Here is a 10,444-nt window from a genome sequence, read left to right on the forward strand (position 1 = left end):
ATTAGCATTTTATAGATTGGTGAATATATTTATTACATTAAATATATAATTTATATTTATATATATCAATATATTATACATTATAAAATATATTTATTAATAGTTTAAAATCTCTTTAGTCTTTCTGTAAGAAAAACTTTTTGTAAGAGGAATTTAATGTTTAGTAATTAATGTTTTAAAATCTATTTTATTTGGAAATGACCTAGCTATTTAATAACTTTTATTATTTAGTTTAGTACAACTCTAGAAATTTAAGTTATTCCAATCCTAAGAGACTATTTTAGATTATAATAACAGATTATAATAATAGATTATTCTATTAAAATATAATAACTTTTAATAGTTGATCCAAAAGTTTTTATCTCTACCATATATATATATATATAAGAGTTATCTTTTTGTTGACAAATTTAGTTACCTTAAACCTAGGCATAATAAAAGTATATATAATTTGATGATTTAAGACGTGTCTTATTAGATTAGCAAACAATTATATTTAAATATACTCATATGTTAAATAAGTTATATGATATTAATATTTTTCAATTCATGTGAATTTGAATTTAAATAGAGCCTCATTAACTTCATAGTATCTAAAAACAAAGCTGGTATATCGATGGCAGCACTGGCCGATGTTGAGGGTTTCAGGTAAAGATGGAATTTGTCTCAGGTTTTGCTTGAAGCGACCTGGGGTTCCCTGCTTGCAGTTTTCTGGAATAGGTTTCCTTTCAATGTCAGATTTAGACTTACATCTTTTGCCCAATGCATTCCTCTACTGTAGCGAGGGCAGATTTTTGGAGGTCTTTTATCTTATATATTTGTCTTTCTCTTTTTTTTTTAAGCTTTCTTAGGGCGTCCCTTTTTAAATGGTTCTTATTCCACATGTAAAGCATCCTTTATTTCCCTTTCTTAAGGCAGCAGCTATTGTTTCAGCTACCATTTGCATCTTTTGAGTTTCTAATCCTAGATTGCGACAAGCCTTCAAATAATCAATAGTCCCTTTCTCACGAATTGGAGCCATAGCTTTTTGACATCCCTGATTTGCATTATCACATAATGCAAGTAATTTGCAAGTAATTAAAGGTGTTTTAATCAACATGGTGTGGGCCATATTACTGTCTTACAAGGTAGTATTCTCAGCAAAGACAAAGATTAAAATTCCAGACTTACAAAACATAGGCGATCCATATTAAAGAGAGAGAGAGTTGTAAAGCAAAAATTCTCTAGTTCCCTTTTGGCTTCTCCAAATACACTACGGGAAATAGCAGTTTCTAATCTAGCTAAAAAATCAGCATGCATTTTGTTAGATCCCTGAACTTTAAATAAGTGATGAAGTAAAGTAGATAAGTGATGGGGCTTTCCAGCCTTTTTACCCATGTCTTAGTACTTACCGGCCTCAATAGGCCCTGGGGTCACTCTGTCCAAGAATCTGCCTACGTGTACCAAGTCTCTGTTCTGGGTGCCACTTGTTGAGGTCCTTTAATGGACCGGAACTTGGTGGTCCGGAGTTGACGATAAGAAGGTAAGGGACCAGAAAGAGGCTGATATTCCTTGGCTTATGCAGAAAGCCAATAAAGCCCCCAACACAGGGCTTGCTCTGTTCACAGAGGCCTCAGGTGCCCTCTCAATGGAGTGAACAGCAGAGTGCCTTCTCGAGAGGGTCTTAGAAGCCCAGGCAGGAAAGTGAACTCAGAGAGCCTCTGCAGAGCTCCAAGGGATCAGCCTGAAAAAGAGATAGAGAGAGAGAGAGAGAAAGACACGGGGACCAGAGCTCTGATGGAACAAACGTGTTTTAATCAACATGGTGTGGAAATATATACTGTCTTACAAGGTAGTTATTCTCAGCAAAGATAAAAATTAAAATTCCAGACTTACAAAACATAGGCGATCCATATTAAAGAGAGAGAGAGTTGTAAACAGTCACTTTTACCGTATGGTTCACAAGAAGGAAGAGGGTACTTATCACTGTATAGAAAAAATTAATGAAGGAAATGCCTGGATTCTTCAGCCCGCAGGAGAGGCTTGCCTCTCCTCTTAATTCCTGAGTATTCAGGAATTAATAAGGAGCAGAGAATTCCTGACAGATCCAAAACAGCACACAGGAAGCCTCCTGTTAAATGCACCCTGACATCACCTCAGGCCACTCTCCTTACAGGACTTGGGCCGAGGCCAAGTTCTTCCTTGTCTTGGCCTTTGTCTTGGGTTGCAGCACTGAAAAAGCGCCCACAGGCGGGCCCTTCTGCAACCCATCCTCGCGGATGGGGGCAGCCCCCATTCGGGGGCAACTGCTGTTTCACGGTAGGATACCTCCACTCCTGAGCTATAACCACCTATCTCACAGTACAACTACTGCTATTCACACTATGACCACCGCTCTCACACACACTGCTCTCACACACACCACTCCCACACTATGACCACTGCTCTCACACTATGACCAATAGCACCACTGTCTCAAGGATAAATGGCACGAAGGCTCTGCCTCCAGCACGTCTCCCAGGAGCTCCGAACCGGAACCCACTGTCATGAAGGGCTCTGTGGTAACAGGGGGGTTGGGCTCAGGACCACCGTCAAGGGTACAGAGGGGGGGATGGGCTGCCAAAAGACGACAGGTGAGTGTGGGGTGCAGGAGAAGGAAGGCTGTGCCCATGGCTCAGGCCCCCTGTCAAACATGACCCTGCAAGGTACTGGGTCACAGTCGAACCGACCAGTATAAACTCCTTCAGAAACCACCACCCCTGGGAATGAGCACATCTTCTAAGTGGGCTTCTGCCCCCCTTTAAGCCCCAAACAAGCCTCCAGTGAGGCTACTGAAAGGGCACCCATGAACTCAAGGCCATCCCCAGAACCCACCCGGCTGAGGAGGACTCACCACGCTAGCTGCCCCTCACTTTCACCCTGAGCTCGGTCCTCCCTGACTGACTCCCTCACTCAAGCTCAGCAAGGGCTTGACCAGTCTCGCTCCAGGCACTTAAAATGAACCCACAGTGGGTACAGGGGTTCATTCAACCTGCTGTGAACTCGACCTTTTAACTTCAACCCTGGGCTGTCAGACGACTCTGCTCCATGGGGGCTGCAAGGTGGAGGTTCAGGGGTGTCCCTGCCTCGAGCCGCAACAGCCAGTGCCTCCCAGACCCCACCAGGTGCTGCCCCACCCTCCGCCCCCGAGTCTCCCACCTCTCTCCTGGCCCCACTCCCACCCTCGCCACTCTCCACTATCCAGGGCACAGGCCACTTGCTCCTGGCTCAGCCTGGACCTCTGCTGTCACTTGAGGGCCTCAGTCTGCAGGGTTCTTGGGGTCCTATATCCACCCATCTCACCAATTACACATTCTGGGAGAGACAGAGTACAGTTTGGAGTCCTGCCCACAGTTCACCCTGAACACGTTCTCTTTTTTTGGCTTTATCTACTGGAGTTCTCTGAGATGTGTTTTTAAAACCTCAACTGTTGCTTTCAAAAAGACTGTAAAATCACTGTGCTCAACTTTACGAATAAAATCTTCATTTTCCACCTTAAAGTAAAACTGGAGGGAAGACTAAAAGCAGTCATTTTTTCAAACTGAAAAGAAAACCTACATGTGACCATGTCACAGAATACAGGTCACGTAACCCCTCCCTCCTCAGCCTTCTCCTCCACCACCAGCAGCCCGTTATTGCAAGGCCTGCCCTGGGCTGGCAGGGGCAAGGGGAGAGGGGAGACCAGCTCCTCTGTCTCCAGGCCACGTCGGCTGCTTGCTCCACCTCCTTCCCAAGTTCACGTGGCACTGAAACAGCCTGGGCAAGCTGGGGATTCTGACCAGAAACACAACCATGGGTACTAAGCAAGGACACCTGGTTCTTGTTTTCCCCAGTATCCAAGTTGATCAATACAAGTACTGTGACTGTTACATGTGGCTTCAGATGACAGACTACACCCAGGGTGTCCCCACTTCCAGTGACAGATGCAAGCAGCTTGTAGGTCAGCCTACTGAGAACTAGAAAAGCTAAATACAGTTTAAAAAGAGGTCCTTAGGCAGCCACAATCCAAGATTTCAAACAAAAGGGAAGCCCAATGAGGGAGCTGAAGACTGAGAGGCCCGCTCCTTCCCTTGGGCCATCTGAACAAAGCCGACTCTGCAAAGAAAAGGCAGGATAAAAGTCAAGCAGAGGGGACTGGATAACACAGCTCTGGACGGTTCCTTGGGCTGGGAAGACAAAAATTTGAGTGCAGGCCTAGTGAATCAGTTCAGATGTCAGAAAATGTACCCAACACTCTGCCCAAACTGGTTGAGCACTATCTGTCACCTCGTGGTGCTCAGGAGACAGATGGTGGGCTTCAGGACCTGCTGAGAAGAGGGCGACCCTGGGAGGCAGCCCAGGCTTCCAGATGGAGACGCTGGAAAGCTCCTCCCTGGGCTCGGGGGGAAAGGTGGGTGAAGGCTGCTGAAACTGAACTTACAAGGAACCCCTAGCCTCAAGTTCATCAGGCCCTGAGTGAACAGACAGCTCTGTCCCCACTGGAGGTCTGTGTCAGAGGAGACTCTGGAGAAGACAGCATCACTCAGAACCTCTAGGGTTTTCCAAACATAATGTACAACATGCAATCAAAAAAGCAAAAGAGGGTGTAACAACAAACAGGACCAAGAGAGGAAAAAAAAAAAAAAAAAACTGAACCAGATCCAGAGGTATCAGATGTATATCAGCATATCAGAGGTATGCTAGAGGTATTAGATGCAAACGTCACCTGTTGAAAAATATACTTGACAAAAGGAAAACTTTCTGAGAATCAAAACTGACTCTCGAACTTTACAATAACAGTGACTGAATTTAAGAACTCAGTCTCTGGCCTTAACATCAAATTGGACATAGCTGAAGAGATGATCAGTGAACTGAAGGATGGGTCAGGTAAATATATATATATATATATGTATATATATATATATATATATACATATATATATATACATATATATATATATACATATATATATATATATATGAGAGAAAAAAAAGATAGAATATATTGAAGGAGCCCCTTGTTAAACTATGTTGTTAAAAAGTATAAATGGGGACCCTCATGGTGGAGAAAAGAGAAAGGGGAATAAGAAATGCCTCCAGGGGTTGAAACGAAAGACCCTCTTGATGAAAGTGAAAGAGGAGAGTAAAAAGCTGGCAAAACTCAACATTCAAAAAAATGAAAATCATGCCCCAGCACTACGTGGCAAATAAATGGGGCAACAATGGAAACAGTGACAGACTTTATTTTTTGGGCTCCAAAATTACTGTAGACAGTGAAATTAGAAGATGCTTGCTCTTTGGAAGGCAAGCTATGCCAAACCTAGACAGCATATTAAAAAGCAGAGACATTATTTTGCCGACAAAGGTCATTTAGTCAAAGCTATGGTTTTTCCAGTAGTCATGTATGGATGTGAGAGTTGCCCCGTGAAGAAGGCTGAACGCCAAAGAATCGATGCTTCTGAACTGGGGAGTTGGAGAAGACTCTTGAGAGCCCCGTGGAGATCCAACAAGTCACTCCTAAAGCAAATCACACCTGAACATTCACTGCAAAGACTGATGCCGAAGCTCCAATATTTTGGCCACCTGATGCGAAGGACTGACTCATTGGAAAAGAACCTGATGCTGGGGAAGACTGAAGGCAGGAGGAGAAGGGGACGACAGAGGATGAGATGGTTGGATGTCATCAATGACTCGATGGTCATGAGCCTGAGCAAGCTCGGGGAGTTGGTGATGGACAGAGAAGCCTGGTGTGCTGCAGTCCATGGGGTCGCAATGGGTCAGATACTGAGCGACTGAACTGGCTGACAGGGACTGTGGCAAGAGTTGGTTCAAGAATCAGACCACTGACTCAAAAATGAAACCACACATTGGTTTCAGCAGCTTTGCAGGTGCCTAAGGCAAGAAGAGCATGTTCAAGCGCTCAGAGGAAAAAAAGGTGTGGCTTTTAGTGGCACAGCAATACTGAGAGCTGACTTTCCAAGATCAAGGAAGTCAGAAGATAATGGACTGGCATCTGTAAAATGCTGAAAAACAAATAACCACCAACCTGGAATTCTATACTCAACAAAAATACTCTTCGAAAGTGAAAGCAAAATAGAGACTTTGAGGGCAAATGGAAATGAGACAACTCATCCCCCACACACATGCACTAAAAATATATTAAGGCAGTGCTTTGGGAAAAAGAAAAGTAGTCTCTGACGGAAATATAAAAAAACAAGTAGAGACCAACAACGAGCTAACTGTGAGGGTAAATATTAACTCTACAAAACAATGATGTTAACGCCAAATATATATCTAACAGTTCAAAGTGTAACAGTGACAAGGAGGAAACAGTCGAGTCAGGGAGGCAGTAAAAGTACTAAGTTAGTCTTGAGTGTAAAACACACGTTGTGTCTGCAAATGTGCACCTAACAACCTGACAGAGGAGCACAGAACTAGAGAAACACTTCATAGCTTTAAAAGAAGGCAAGAGCAAAGAACACAGACTAGGTGGGACAAACAGAAAACACACAGCAACATGGTGTCTACACACTGAATATCAACATTATAAATAGAGCAAACACTCTCATTAAAAGATAAAGTGTCAAACTGATTCCAATGAAAACTGTACACTATTCACAGAGCTACATGTTAAGATGGAATATCTTTTAGACAGGTGACCCTAAAAGATACCCAGGCCAACAAGGACAGAAAACTGATGTGGCAACATCACTGTCAAATAGTCTCTAAAGAAAGAAGCATTATTAGTGATAAAAACGAGCATCTCATACTGACACAAGTTCAGTCTAGCAAGAAGATGAGGATTCTAAATTTGAATATACTTAATAACATAACCTCAAAATATCAATACATAAAAACTGATAGAAATAGAAAAGGAGTAACAGCCGAGTTCATAATCCCAGTGGGAGACGTTAAAGACACATCTCTCGTGGAACTGGGCCCCCTGGTATGTAGTCACCTGTAGCCATGAAGTACCTGAAATATGGCTGGCTCTACAATGAGATGCGCTGCAAGCCTAAAACACATACTGGATTTTAAAGACTTAGCATGAAAAAAAGAACGTGAACTATTTCATTAGGTTTTATCATGTTGATTACACACTGAAATGATATTTTATGTGTGCTAAAATAAAATATATTACAGGTAATTTCACCTACTTCTGCTTTTACTCAACGTGGCTACTGGAAGCTGAATGACATGAGTGACAAGCCTGATCTGACTGATACACATGGAACATTGCATCCCACTGATACATATTATTTTCAAGAGCCCAAGGAACATATAACAAAAAGAATATACATTGGGCCATTAGAAAAGCACAAATTATTTCAAAGGACTGAAATAATGCAGGGTATACTTAGGGATTGCAATGGGCTGACGGTTTATGGGCCCTCAAACTTCATCCGGCAGGTGGTGATGATCCTAGGAGGCAGGCACTCTGGGAGGGGTCAGGCCAGGAGGGAATGGGCTCCTGTGCTGCGAGAACAGGGAGAAGCAGCAGGCAGTCTAGGAACCAGGAAACAGGCCTCACCAGACGAGGCACCTGCTGGTGATCTTGGGACTCCCCACCCTCCAGGCCTACAAGAAACAACTTTCTGTTGTTTATCAGCTAGTCTACAGGATTTATAACAGTAGCCCAAAAAGACGAAGACAGGGCTCTTCATGGAATTAAGCTAGAAATCAAACAGGGGTCACTGGAAAAACCTCCACAAACATTTGGAAGTTAAATGACATACTGCTTGAAGAATTTCCTGATTAATAATTTTAAAAAACACAATGAAAATTAGAAAATATTTTTCCATAAAAGATAATGAAAATCTGGCTTATTCAAACTTGTGGGATGCAGCGAACTATGTTTAGAGGGTAACTTAAAGCCTTAAACACGTATACTGGAAAAGAAGGAAGGCTAAAAATCAATTAAGCCTCTCTCCCAAGAAACCAGAAAAAACACCATAGCGAATGAAACACAAGGCAGATGGGGAAAAAAAAAAAAGAGCAGAAAACAAGGAAACAGAAAGCAAATATGAAGTTTCTTTAAAAAGAAAGCCAAAAGTTGGCACTTTGAAAGGAATGATAAAACTGATAAACCCCTAGAAAGACTTATTAAGAAAAAGAGACAAAGCACAAATCACCAGCATCAAGGGTTTTTAAAAGGGGAGACAACACATCTTGCAGATAAGAAAGATATTATGAACCACAGTTCACTTACTAATTGGAGAGTCTACTCATCTCAATAAATTCCTGGCAGGGGGGAAATGCTTTACTGAAATAGACCCACGAAGACATACAATATGAGAAAATTTTATTTTCATGAAAAAAATTACATCTGAAATTAAAAGTCTCCCCACAATGAAACCAACTGGTTTTGCCAATCAATTTTTCCAAAAATCTAGGGAAGAAAACAATAGTCTCACAGGAATTCTCGGTGTAAACAAGGAACACTCTGCAAACTTGTTTTATAAGACTAGCATAACCTTGATACTAAAACCAACAAGGAAGAAGTACAAGAAAGTAAAATTACAGACTCTGAGTATAGATGAAATAATCCTAAACAAAACACTAAAAAATAAAGTCCAACTGAAGGAGAATACATTGAGGTCAGGTTGGGGTTGTTGTAGAATCACAAAATTTTTAAAAGTTAAATCACCACAGAAAAGAAAAATCACCTGTTTCAAAATCTGCAGAAGATAAACTTAAGAATTTTTAATGTAATAATTTTAGTTCATGACTAAGAAAAAACTGCTTAGTAAACTAACAGAGAAGAATTTACATATTTTGATAAAAATATCTACGAAAAAGCTAATATCCTGTGTGATGGTGAAATAGTGAAAGCTTTTCCTCTGATAATTGGACAGAGACAAGGATACTTATTCTCACTACTTCTGTTCACCACTGGACTGGAGATCCTAGTCCGTACAATAAGTCAAGAAAAAGGAAAGGGTTATCACAGTTGCAAAGGGGAAAAAAAAGAACTTATTTGCAGACATAATTGTGTATACATAAAAAATACAATTAGAATGATTTGAAGTAAGTGGATTTACCAACGGAATATAGACAAGTCAATTCTATCTCTATTAGGAATTTATAATGGCACTGAAAATATCAAGTTATCTAATTAAACATGTGCAAAACATACAGCAAACTATAAACTTCTAAGATAAATAAGATCTAAAAAAATGGAGAGCTATCTGTATTGTGTTCATGGATTATAAGAACAACATAAAAGGCACACACACACACAGAGTTAATCATGTGAGGCGATGCATATGTGGGGCAATCATTCCACGACGTCTATGGGCATCAAGTCATCACAATGTAGACTTGAAATACACACAAACTGTATCTGTCAATGACTCCTTAGTGAAGCTGGGGGTCTAAAATCAGCGCCTGGCACCTGGTAGCTGGCAGGTGTGGGAACCCGGGTTCACGTGCAGGCTGTACCCACTCTTAATCACAGGTGAGACTTGAGGCAACCCAGCAACTCTCCATTTTTTTTTTTCTGTTTTGCTCTGTTCCCCTTGCCATTTGTGTTTAACAGATACCCAGTATCGAGTGAGCAGCATCAATGCAGTAATAATGTTTTCCCATCTAAGGCGGAAGCATGTAACACTAGCAGACTTCCCAATCGCCCTGAGATAACTGGAGTGCCCCATCACAACAGAAAGCAAAGAAACACGACATTCCCCGAGAGAGAGCTGCCCCACGGCAGGGGGAACTAGGTCCACCAGACGTCCCAAGGGGACCCCCAGGGGCTTGGAGCCCAGGCTGGGCCCCTCAGCTTGAGACCACACTTGCCTTTCCACCATTCTGCCGGTCCTGGCAGAAGAAAGCCAGGCCATGGAAGGGGGAGGGTGTGGCTGGCCCGTGGGACTCAGGGCAGGACTGATTTCCATCTGTGTTGGGCTCTATGTCCAGTTACCACCCTTGGTGTGTACAAAGCTCTTTGGATCATTGTAGGTTTTTGGCAAAAAGCAATGGAGCTGAAGTCACTTAGGATAGCTTTTAAGGAAAAAAATCCTCACTGAGGATTCCCTCAGCACCAGCCTCGGCCCCTAGTGAGATGCAGACTCCTGGTCATCCATGGCTGTGCCCGCAGCCCACCAGCTCCAGGAAAGGACTCCGCCTTCTCTTCTCTGTGTGCCATGAACCTGCACAGTGGGCCTTCAGAACCTCAGGAGACTCACCCCACACCCACTGTAGCCAGAACCCTCCCCAGGCATTAAAACAGCTGTGGAGTCACTTTGGCCCAAGCCCTGGTTACAGATCCCTGGAGCCCACTACAGCCTCTACAGCATGATTAATCAGGCCCTTTACACACAGATTCCTGCCTGTCAGATCTGAGCTTTGGATTCATGGTCAGCTCTGTCCCTCCCATGGCAGCCAGGTGGGCCGCAATGCAGACAAAGGAGCTCAGGAGCTGAGTGTCAAGGGAAGCATTGAAAGGAAA

The sequence above is a fragment of the Bos indicus x Bos taurus genome, chromosome 6 (genome assembly GCF_003369695.1).
Source record: "Bos indicus x Bos taurus breed Angus x Brahman F1 hybrid chromosome 6, Bos_hybrid_MaternalHap_v2.0, whole genome shotgun sequence".
Classification (NCBI taxonomy): Eukaryota; Metazoa; Chordata; class Mammalia; order Artiodactyla; family Bovidae; genus Bos; species Bos indicus x Bos taurus.